The following is a 13,358-nucleotide window of genomic DNA, read 5'->3' as shown; positions in this document are numbered from 1 at the left end:
GACCGTTTCTAAACAGCCGAGATCGCTCAAATATTGGTGGTGTTCACCAGCCATGTTGGTCGATTAAATTTGTTACTATGACGGGTATATGTCACTTATGGTATTTAATAAGAAAAGTTCGATAGCGTTTTATCATCTAGGTCTTATATGCAGACTGCATGATAGAACCCCCCATTTCAGTAAACATTTATTTTCTCGAACCGTTCTGATCGCGAGACAATCGATTAATAATGTAAATCCAATACGTCAATGTGTGATTTAAAGGTTTATAAATGGCATTATGCGGACCTTTAACCACATGCACAATCCTAACGTGAAAGCGTCTAAGAGATTACCATTTCATCACCCAAGTGGTAGGTTGAACGATACCCGAATAACAGGTAAACGTATTCACACCTTGATGTAATATATTTCTAATTCTACCGTGATGAGGTCTCAACGCACCCGAACTGTAAGATTAAATAACCTTGACTTTTTTTCATTGAAAACCAAACATATTAGATGCTTTAAAAAGAGGGGCCCTGAGTTTAATCAATAATTGAATCATCATATCAACTTTGGCTCTTCCTGTCATTCGATAGTGGAATGCTCATTCTCTTTTCGTGTCATCATTCCATGAGAATAAACCTCCCTGCGGATAGCTCCGCGAATATGTTCTCCGTAAAATTCAGATAATTGTTTCAAGTAATTTTACGTATTAAATCGCTCTAGTTCCATGACATTCATACACCGCCCAACAAACCCAAAATGAGCTGATAAATATACTATAAAAGCGTTTCCCTCTTACTCGTTATAGATCGCGTTAAATTTGAAATAGTAAAATCAACGTCTCCTGGTTTAATTACTGTGCGTAATATAATTTCGGGAGAATGACTCCCTACTAGCCCCACTTCATATTCCACACTCCTTTCGTAATGATTATAGGGACGGCCTAACCTATTGGTAAATTTACACGCACTGATTTTCTTGGAAATGTACCTATACAGAGGCATTGCTATTTCCACGTATATGATTTGATCGTCTAACACATGTTTTTGGAATGGACTGTATACTAACAATGGCATTCGTGTTTAATAATATATTAACATAAAAACCTCCACGTTCAGTTATGTCACAATCACCATATTAATGAATTTGTTATCAACAGATTGGTCACTTCATTAAAGTAAATGTCCAACCTTCTAAACCGCCATGATGAATCATCCTCACCACGCCCCGATCCAGGTAAAATGATATTATTATTATTAGTTATTATTATTATTATTTTATTATTATTATTATTAATTATTAATTATAATGCACGTTCACCGTGTCCGGGCTTTTTAAAATGATCTTTAACAGTCCCTTCGCTGAAGACTTCCCCTTAGATGAAGATTTGATGGGAGTGAATAACAATAATAAGCATCGCGCGTTGGTGGAGTGTAGAACCGGAAGGGGATCTTCTACTCAGGGACGAGGGAAAGAACGGAGGGTAATAATGTAGGGTACACACATTGACGTGGCAATGAAGTTCAGTAGTAGCATAGCCCGATTACGCGAAGATGGTGCACAGTAACTCCTCTTGAAAGAGGTATTCGCTCGGCTATGCTATACTTGTGCGTTATTATCACCAGCGTGAGGATGCTAGGCGACATGAATGAAAAAAGTGCTTTTTATGTATGTACTCCACCCACCCACCCTCACTACGATTGACTCGATCTATGACTCCCTGGAGGAGGCTATTGAGTTTATAGCTAATAACTTGGAAGAGAGACTCAACCGCACTGAGGGTTCGGGTTGGTGTATGACCTCGCTGGATAGGGTTGAAACTTCATATCACGCGGCGTGAGTTAGTGAATATTAATAAAACTTCAGGTTTATCCCAAAGGGAGTCCCGCGGTAGTGATCAGGTTATCAATATTAAGTCCCGGGTACAACTGTGTCGTTTACAGTGTTAGAAGCGTACGTTGTACTCCGGGATAACCCTCCCACGTATTAACAAACCTCCCTAGTGTCTTAATGAGGAGGATGGGTGGGGAGGGGACAATTTAATATCAAACACTCGCCAGATATGCCGTTGACCCATGACTCTATTCAAAAACATTAGAAAAGGGGGGGAATAACCCTCAACATATATCTGTAAAAATTATGTGAATTAGTCATGGGAAACAGCCGGAAAAAACATTTGGACGGTACATCTGGCGAGGAAAGGCGGTAACCCCCAAAGCCTTCATTTGGTCACGTTTTGTTATTAATCACCTGACGACCACGTCGCGTTGATTATGTATATGTTGGCATTCGTGAAGAAGTTCCGACACGGATTCAAGCAGGGGCGGGGGATGAGCACGCGGGTGGTATGTGTTACAATTGTTTGACTTTGTTTAATAGTCCCACCATCCGTGAGGCACACACACAGGCCTGTACTGCTCGAACCACTGTCGAATACCCAGAACCCGGCCAATTTAAACGTTTACTAAAGTTAAAGCTCTGCTGCCAATCTCGCACATGGCTCCCTGGATTTTGAGGCGTATAATGTTCAACCGAAGACCGGAGAAGACGATCCGAGAAATAGATATCTCGCAGAAAGCTTTCGCTTACTGCTACGTGATCGTTGACGGTAGAACGGGGGAATATTGTACCCATAGACTAAGTCACGGAGAAAATGCGTTGATGATTGTTTGCAGAACATGAACCGGGACTGGGCGTTATTGCGTGAACAAATGCGTGCGTATCCTTTACATATGACTCCTGAATCACCCATAAGTTTGAGCGAGCACTCATTGCGAAGGAGTAACGTCGAATTCAAGGCTGGAGTCACGAAAATGCGACATCACGCTCATTTTGTGGCACGGGCACTTTGTTTGTGCACTGTGTCAACAGTGTAATTTGAATATGCAATTTAAGGAGCCAACTTTAACAGTGTTTGTACACAATTTGTCATATGACATCGCCCTGGTCTTGAAAGAGGCGGGGGTCAGCATGATTTTGAAATTCTGAAACACGAGGGTAGTAAAAATTTTACTCGCCAGATCGGGCAATCTGAGATTCGTGGATAGCAACAACGTGATTAGGGGGACCCTTTCTAGTCTCTCCTCGAGTCAAATCAAACAGAAAGGTTCCCTCAAAATTCGCACGTCAGTTGTTTACCCAGTATTCTCGGGATTGTCTCGATTTAGTTTTGGGTACGGGTAAACAGTTACTACCCTTATGATTATGTGACGGGTTTCAATATCCTGCGAAAGCCTGGCATCCCTTCTCGAGAGTGTTTCGATTCGGAACTTATGGGAGAAACCCTTTCCAGCGGGGGCTATGCACACGTGGTCAAGGTTTGGAACGCCACTAATTGCACCAATCTTCTAGATTACACCATTTTGTATTTGTTAATGGATGTGGGATTATTAGCCGACATTTATTTAGCTTGGAGGAAGGCTGCCATGGCGCAATTCGGACTAGACCCCGCCCGTTACCTGACTTCTACCTCTCTCTCACTCGATGCTTTCCTATATTCCTCTAAAATTCGTCTCCCCTTATTTCGAATGGTGAACTCTATCAATTAATTTGTAAAAACATCCGCGGCGGTTTTTTGTAGTCTAGTTCCCCCCAAAGGCAATGCGTAGCTAATAATCCAGAGTTAAATCCCAGTTTTAGGGTGGGTGATCCTCAATCTTATATATTATGCGTTGATTTCACCAGTTTGTATCCCACAGTTATGAGTAAATACAAAATGCCCTTGGGTGAAATAACTGAACTTTCCCCTGTCGAATTAGAAAGTTTTGTCGCTAGCGATATTACCGCCATTGATTCACAGGGTGATACGGTTATTTCATACTGCTCGATACCAAACCAGTTAGACGGGATGTTGCTTCTACAGACGGATGATCCCCTCTCGCCATTCATCACATGAATGTGACTCACCAGGATCTATCGCCCTATAATAAAAACCTAATGAATAAGTTCAAGGTGAAGCTACCAGAAAAATGTTAAGTTTGACGGGTACGCATTTACCCATGCGTAATCACTTGATCTGTCTTCCCTATTACAAACGTTGATAAGGCTCGGTCTCGAAGTTGATGTAATAAGGAAAGTGTACAAATTCAAACAGGATTTTTTATTTGAGGGAATATTCTGGAGAATGCCGAAAGGCGTGCTAAAGAGACCGATCCGGACAAGAGGAACACCATCAAAATCATAATGAATGGTCTTTTCGGTGTCACTATAAAAATTCATTGAATTATTCTACCCGAACTGTCGTCACCACCGGTGAAGCCTCTCTCCTCAGGAATGTGTCCAAACACACGTACAAGTCTTTGGAAAAACTGGGTAACGACAGTACATTGTAAACCATTGCAAAGAGTCTGTTATGGCTGAATCCCCAGATTATATCGGTTTTCAGTATACTAGACATGGCGAAGGATATATGTATCGGTTCTATTACGACATTCTTCGAAAGCAGTATGGACACAGAGTTCAGCTCCTTTATACCGACACTGACAGCTTGATCTTTTCCCTGGTGACTGATAACCTCAATCGGGAACTGAAGGGTGTGCTCAAACCCTACATGGATTTGAGTAATTTCCCCCCAAAACTCACGAATTGTATGATGAGTCGTGTAAGGGGAACTCGGGTTAGTGAAGGTTGAAACGGGGCTGAACTCATGAGGGAATTCATCGGCGTTTAAACCTAAAGTTTATTCGTATCTGACGGAAACTAGTCGTAGTAACACCTTGAAAGGTGTACAAAGGTGCCGGTAAAAGACCATTCCACATGACCAGTATCGAGCTGTAATCGAAAAGAATGAGATTACTTATACTCGTGCACAATTTTGCAAAGAGTAGGAGGCACGATGTGTCATACGAGCCAGCGAAAGGTATCTCTCTGTCCTTTAGAGGACAAGAGATATTATGTGACACCTTATAAATCGTTGGCGTATGGACATCCAGACATTGGGGTGGGGTGGAGGAGGGTATAGCGGAGGAGGAGGAGGGGGATGGGGAGGTAGAGGAGGAGGAGGAGCTAGAGAGGGTAGTGGTGGCGCCAGTAGTAGCGGCAATCTCTCCAATTTTAAATATTCCCGCTCCTAGCACCTCGAGAATTCCTACTCCTCCTATTCCTCCGACCCTACATCCATCACATCATTTCCCACGGGTGTAAGGATGTTCAAAACGTCGAAGAGAGAATAGAAATATACAATGTTAATTCCTCTCTCTCTTCGACGTCTTTGACTTCTCGACGGAAATGGTTTCACCCTCTCCTCCAGTTAAACGGGGTCGTATCACACACCTTGACCGGGTCATAGTTTGTATATTTTACTATATATTTTATCTTATATTCATATATTTTAATATATTATATTGTATATAATGTATTATATAATCATATACACAGTTATTTTTTGTTTTTTATATTTTTGAATTATTATATTGTATTTTTTATTATACTTTGCATTTTTTACTGTACGTTCTATTTTTATATTGTAGGAAAAACCTGTATGTATTTCATTATGGAAATTAAACAAATATTATTGCCGTCACTTCCATTCACCCTAATTATTATTAAGGCTTGTATATAAAAAGGAGCGGGTAAAGTACACACTATAGTCTTAAACAAGCTAACATCATGGCCGCGACAGGTCCCTTCCCTGGGCAGTGTTAGACCCGTTCGCTAATCCCGCTCGTATTAATCATCGCGGGGTTTAGTAACAGTGGCAAGTCCGTCCTATGTCAAAAAATCATTGACTCTATGAAAGCGTTTCCAATACATTTTTATATTGCGGGGTATCTGAACTCCCCTCGAAACGCATCCCTCAATAGGTCCCAAATTTAAATTATCCAAAGAAATTTTAAATCCCTTTGATTACGCTGAAAAGGGGGAGACGGAGGTTAATAAAGGTCTATTATTCATACTCGATGATTGCTTCCTCGAGGCTGGTGATAATAATTTGTGACTAACGCTTCACAGCGGGACGTCATTCATCTATTTCAGTTTATATTCATAACGCAGAATATGTTTCATTCGGCAAGTTAGTAGAAGTATAAGCTTGAATTGCTCACATTATATTCTAATGAAAAATCGTGATTTTAGTCAAATTAAAACTTTAGGTCGGCAGTTATTTGGCCGTCAAAACAAGCTTCAGCCTTTTCGGACATATATAAAAAGGCCCTATCATGTAACCGCTACGGTTATTTGTTAGTAGACTTTGCTCCGTCAACACCTGAACTGTTACAGCTCCGAACTAATATTCTGGGTGAAACGGAATATCAAATAGGCTTACCAATATGGATAAAGAACGGATAAAACTGCTAAAAACTTTGTACGGAGATGCACGGGGTGTGGGTAGTTTCAGCGGGGTGGACTCTTTTATCAGAGTAGCGAAAAATCTGAATAGCCAAATTACTCGTGAAATGTAAAGAATTCTTACGTGGGCAAAAGTCTTACACACTGCATAAAGTCACTCGAAAAAAATTCCCCAGAAGAAAAATCATGTCACCTAAACCGAGAGTAATAGCGAGCACCGATTTAGCTGATATGTCCAAATTAGCTCGGTATAATAATGGGTTTAAATATTTGCTAGTCTTTATTGACGTGTTTTCCAGATATCTACAAATTGTTCCCTTGAAAAAGAAGGATGGTGTTACTATGCGTTGCGCTTTGAAGAAGGTTATCGAATCTACCGAATTTTTGGAATTTCACGTTTGAATAGCGATGAGGGTAGGGAATATTATAACAAACACGTCAGAGAATATCTAGATAGTAAAAATATAAAATTATATAGCGTTTATTCGAGAGAAATCAAATCCTCTATAGCTGAAAGAGTTATAAGGACTATTAAGGGTCGGATATATAGATATCTCACACAAGAAATACCTTAAAATACATTAACGTCTTGCGCGACATTGTTCAGAGTTATAATCATACCCCCACCCCCCATAGAAGTTTGGGTCGCACCCCGCAAGAGGTTCACGCATTAATGGATAGAGATGACATTGAACGTCAATTCTCGAGTATGTATAAAAGGCTGTTCTCGTTAATCCTCCCAGCCATTTCGCTCTTGAATGTTGGAGACGTTGTAACGTATTGCCCGATGAGCGTCGCAACGCAATTTTTAGGAGGGGATATACAATTCAAAATACTCTGGAAATTTTTAAAATCCGAAAAGTGGATACAAGGCAAAATCCGGTCGTATACTTCTTGGAAGATTTAGCGGGTGAAGAAATAAAGGGCGTATTTTATCGTGAAGAATTAATTCGCACAAATCTACCAGAAACGTATGATATCACTATTTCTGGAAGGAGGAGGAAAGATAATAAAACTCAATATTACGTTCATTGGAAAGGTTATCCGAGTCATTCAATGCACCTGGGTTGATGAATCTCAAATTGTACGGATATTGAACCGTAAGCAACCTTTGATACGTAAAAATAAAAACTTTATTTTATTCATCTCTGGTTTATCACCCAGTGAAAAGAAGTAAAGTCATTCCCATCTTAAACGGTGGTTTGGTGTCTACTCTCTCGGAAATTTTTAGAAATTTTCTTTGTGGTAATCTAACTCAAGATAAGAAGTTTAGTTAAACACTTAAGAAATTGTAGACGAGAAATTCATCTTGTGTCCTTGAAACAACGTCCATATCTAAGAAGAAAATATACTGAAAAGTCGTAAAGGGGGGACTATTCTATCGGTTTTATTGCTATTGCTGCGAGTTTGGTAGGAGTCTTTTTAATTGAAAATGAAGGAGTTTTACGTTATCCCTGCCATTACCTACGAGAGGTTAATGAATAGAAAAGAGGTTTGTTGATGGTGATACTAATGCCCGGAGGTACTGGCAAGTTGGATACGGCAGCTGTTAGTAGTAGCGGACACGTCTCCCTTAATTATCCAAAACCACCTATGCCGGTCTATATCGCTCACGGGACCTCCTCCTCCTCCTCTTAAAGAAAATGTAGGTGCAGTGACTGAGGGGAGGTGGTAAACGCCCCATTACATTGAAAACAATTAAAGGGGACATGACTCGCAAAAAGAGCAATCCCGATTTAACAGGTATTATTCCAATATTTTTTTAAAGAACCTCAAAAGTCATGCGTTACGGCTTTGTTAAGCACTTACAAGATTCTAACACGGTTGAATGGAATGAAGAAGGAGATTTAACTCATCCGCTCGCAGGTTATAATATTTTAGATATAGCTCAAGATTTCAAGGGAATAAAAAAAACCCACGTTGATAATATTTCGAATTATCGCTACTCATTGAAATGGCGGGGGTTAAAGATTGGATGTTAAGGATATAGCCATTAAAAAACAAATCGAAACGTGCGAAATAGGTGGGGAAAAAGGGAGGAGGAGGAGGAGAGGAGGAGGAGGAGGGTGGGAAGGTGAGGGCGGGACATGCAAAAAACAAGATGGCGAGTGTGTGGTGGCTTATTAACATTTTAGGAGCTGTTTAGTCACGTGATACTGATTTTGATAAAATGAGTCATGTGTGGATGACCTTTGGCGTGAGGGAATGATAAGACTTGTTTATTCATGTTAGACAGAATCATTGCTGGGAGAGGCTTGATGCTTCGTCACAACAGGTTTGTAATCAGTGATTGTGATAAAGGGGTCTTGGGTAGCGGGCTTTCGTAGTTCATTATCTCTTGAAGGATTGTCACATCAAGACGTGAACAAATATCACATCTTGGGAAGGCGACGAAGAAGTTGATACCCCCACCATAGCTACCTTATTAACCCAATACGGTATCAGCGCTCCAATTGAGATAATGAATACGCGCAAAAGAGCGTGGCTTATTCCAAAGATGAAGATCACGCAGATCGTTTGGGCAGAGATAGCAAACAGATGAGGTTCAATCACTTTTTTCTTCGGTCAAGAAATTGAAGGAAGAATTATTTAAATCATCGTATGACTATGTCAAATATGTTATCTTTCCCGCTGGCATTGGTCAAAGCGGACTAGTTAATACGACTTGGTTGAATCAATATTTACCTGTGTTAGCTACATTCAGTGATGAAATGAGCAAAATTGGTAAAATATGCTGCGTGGATATAATGAAAAAGAATTTATCATGTTGGAGGAAAGTTGTGTGGAAGATTTATATATGAAAAACTTGTTAGCTAAATTTAAAAGCTTTGAGGTTTTAGATGAAACGTTGTCTTTGATACACGGTCGGGTAAAGTGCTGGAGAAAGATGTTTGTGGTATATACTAGGGCTTTGATGTGAAGGAACAGGTTAGAAAATATATAGTAGCCGTATGTTTCGTTGAAGTATTGTTTTTGAAAAAGCGAATGCATATATTATCGCGTTCGTGTTTGTACAGTTTTTTTCTAATGTATATATTTGTATGGAATATTAATTCATTCCCCTGTATTTAGAATTGGTTACAAATATAAAATAACAATTCCGTCTGTAATTTGATTTTTCAACATCTTTCAAACTCGGTATAATAAATAAAAACAAAAATGTATCACATGTGGATGAAGTCAGTCGCCAAATATCCTTTTATCATGATACTCTTGAATATCTAAGCAGCTGTATATATATATATATATATATCAATTCAAGCTACAAATGTCCTTTATCTAAATTCACTTTACCTCCCAAATGATATATATTTCATATATGTACCGAAGGGGAAAAATTCCCCTTCGGTACATATATGATATCATTTGGGAGGTAAAGTGGATTTAGATATTAAAGGACATTTGTAGCTTGAATTGATATATAAATGGATCACGGTTCGATGTGATAATTATTCATAACAAAGGCTACGTGCTGTCAAACGCTCGAATTGGCCAACATGGTAGACGGGGTTTCATATCGATTCTAATTGCGAAACGCACCCAGATCGAGGGTGATTTGTAAGGTCAGAAGCGATATGAACTTATAGCGTCTCTGTTGGCTGATTGGATAGCGTCACTGACTGTCCTGATTTCATCCCCGTCCACTTGGACGGTGGTTCGATCCAATGGGGGACGAAATTATTATCAATTAAAAATTCCCCTTCGGTACATATATGAAAATATATCATTTGGGAGGTAAAGTGAATTTAGATATTAAAGGACATTTGTAGCTTGAATTGATATATAAATGGATCACGGTTCGATGTGATAATTATTCATATATATATATATATATATATAGTATATATAATATATAATAAAACAAAATGTAACGGCTGAGAGGGAGGGAGGGAGGGAGGGAGGGAGGGAGGGAGAGAGAGAGAGAGAGAGAGTATATTCACAATGTGCATATATAAATTTAGAGATTTTATAGGAGGAGGATGAGGTAAACGTCCCGGTTACTTTGAAAACAATTAAAGGGGACATGAGTCGCAAAAACCGTGAACTGAGTCTATTTGGGTCGGGGTGGGGTCAAGTTTTATTCCCGTAGAGTTTACGTGACGTTACAGGGGTAGAAAAGTGGAGTCATTTGGGGTGGGGGGGGATGAAATGTTGGTTTTATTCCCGGAGAGTTACGTGACGTCACAGGAGGGGGTAGGAAAGGTGGAGAACAATTTGGGGTCAGGGGTTGAAAGAATGGTTTTATTCCCAGAGAGTTACGTGACGTCACAGGGGGTAGGAAAGGTGGAGTGAATTTGGGGTGTTGAAAGAATGGTTTTATTGCCAGAGAGTTACGTGACGTCACAGGGGGTAGGAAAGGTGGCGTCAATTTGGGGTCGGGGGTTGAAAGAATGGTTCTATTCCCAGAGAGTTACGTGCATCACAGGGGTAGAATAGTGGAGTCAATTTAGGTTGGGGGTCGAAAGGATGGTTTTATTCCCGGAGAGTTACCTGACGTCACAGGGGTGGGGGGTAGGAAAGGTGGAGTCAATTTGGGGGGGGAGGGGGGGGAGGGGGGGGGGGGTCGGAATGATGAAAATATGGTTTATTCCCCTAGAGTTATGTGACGTCACAGGTGTAGACAGTTGGAGTCAAATTGGGGTCGGTGGTGGCGGGTTGAAATGTTGGTTTTATTCCCGTAGAGTTACAGGAGGCCACGTCCCCTTTTCGACCTCAATGTACGTACATGAGCTCATCATAATGTGGAGTCGATTTGGGGTCAAGGGTAGCCACACCCCCTTTTACACCTCATCTACGTATATCAGCTTATAAGACAAGTTGGAGTCTATTTGGGGTTAGGGGAGGCCACACGCCCCTAATATGAGCTCATGTACGTACATGAGCTTGTAAGACAAATGGAGTCAATTATGAACTCATGTACGTACATGAACTTATTCATACAAATGGAGTCAATTAAGAGCTCATGTACGTAAAAAAAACATGAGCTTATATTACAAATGGAGTCAATTTGGGGTCAGGGGTGGCCACGCCCCCCAGAATAGTGGAGTCTATATGGGGTGCGGGTGGTCACGCCCCACAGGATAGTGGAGTCTATATGGGGTCAGGGTGGCCCACACCCCCAGGACCAGTGGAGTCTATATGGGGTCGGGGTGGCCACGCCCCTTTTGGGGGTTTTAGGGGTTGCCCCGCCCCTTTTTTAGGCCTCACGTACGTACATGAGCTTATCAGGAGGGGGAGGGGGGTAGCCACGCCCCTTGTGGGTGGGGGGGGGGGGGCGGGGGCGGGGGGCGGGGCTTAGTGGAGTCTATATGGGGTCTTTTCCTCTACTCAAACGCAGAATGTGTCATCAAAATATCGAAACCAAAGAACCCCCTTCGGCAAAATACCGGGTAGTATTTTTACTTCAAAAAATTCTATGTATAGGATTCCAAACTTTTGATGGTAATAATTTCCGTTAAAAACAAACTTACAACCTTTAACGCATAATTTTATCAATTCTAAAATTTTGTCAGAAGCCAAAGGTAAAATATGCTTTGTTGATTCGTCAGCTAAAAAGTTCAATAAATCATCAACTGGACATTGGTAAATAAAGAGGTAACATCAAAACTGATCATTCTAAAGTCGTAATTTACGCGAGCATTACTGATTTTTTCAACATAAACTGTATTATTCTTTATATGTGATTTAGATATGTTTCCGACACTAGGCATAAGAATCCCAACTAACCATTTAGACAGTTTATATGAAACACTACCAACCGAACTGATTATTGGGCGGACAGGATTACCAAACTTGTGCGTTTTAATACGAGCATACATATACAATAAAGTTGCACTTTGCGGGGAAAACTGTTTGACTACAGCATCATTTCCTTTTAAGACATTTTTTAATATCTTATTGAAATTACTATTAACTGAGGCAATTAGGTTTTTTCTTAGTTCTGAATAAGTTACATGATCTGATAAAAGATTGTACATTTTTCTAACATATTCATCCTTATCCATTATTACCAGAACCTGGGATTTATCAGCCTTCGTAATGTGCAGGTCATTATCCTTTTTTAAATCAATGTAACACTTTATAAAACGTCTAGGAATACTAGTTGGGATTGGTTTCGACATGGCACCGTAAACAATACCTTGGCAAATATTAAGCTCATCACTGGACAAACTACTATTCCTTTCCAGATTATTAAATGAATTAGCAACATCTACATAATCAATATTTTCTTTTGAAAACGAAAAGCTTAAACCGTAGCCTAGAGCACTTGTGGTATACAAAAATTTAGGAGCCCTTCAAAATATCATTGTGCGTAATTCCCCAACACAAACTAACTAGTGGCTGTGTTTACACGATTCCTTGCGCTGGCTGTAATTACAAATACCTTGGTCAAACTGGTAAAGAATTAGATTACCGTCTAAAACAACACCGTTACGCAGTTAGAACAGGTCAATCGACAAGTGCTTTATTTGTACACATGAATGATTTTAACCATAGTATAGACTGGAAAAATGCATCTGAGGTAATATTTTGTAACCATATTGTAAAAAGAAATAATTGAATCTGCCTTTATTAAGCATTTTAACGATCAACTTCTAAATGTGAGTTCAGGTCTTTTTAAATTAGATAGTTACCTTGTTTATAAAATTGTAGTGAAATACATAGTCACCTTTTAGCAACAGCCTGTTATAATAACTGCAATTTCAGTTCTTAAGCACTTTTAAAGTATTCTCACTTGTTTGGTAGTGACAATTTGTAACGATAATTTGCTTGTTAATGGCACTGATCTTTGTTCTGTGAAATTTTCTTGATTTATGTTTCTATTTTCTATTTTGCTTTATACCCCCGACACGAAAGCGAGTTTTCACCTTTCATGTGGCTACTTACGTACGTGTATATATATATATATATATATATATATATATATATATATATATATATATATATATATGTATATATATATATATAAATAATATCACATATATATATATATATATACATATACATATATATATATATATATATATATATATATATGTATATATATACATACATACATACTATATATATATATATTTACACAT

The sequence above is a fragment of the Macrobrachium nipponense genome, chromosome 17 (genome assembly GCF_015104395.2).
Source record: "Macrobrachium nipponense isolate FS-2020 chromosome 17, ASM1510439v2, whole genome shotgun sequence".
NCBI lineage: Eukaryota > Metazoa > Arthropoda > Malacostraca > Decapoda > Palaemonidae > Macrobrachium > Macrobrachium nipponense.
The sequence above is the reverse complement of the archived record's forward strand: the minus strand, read 5'-3'. Positions refer to the sequence as shown.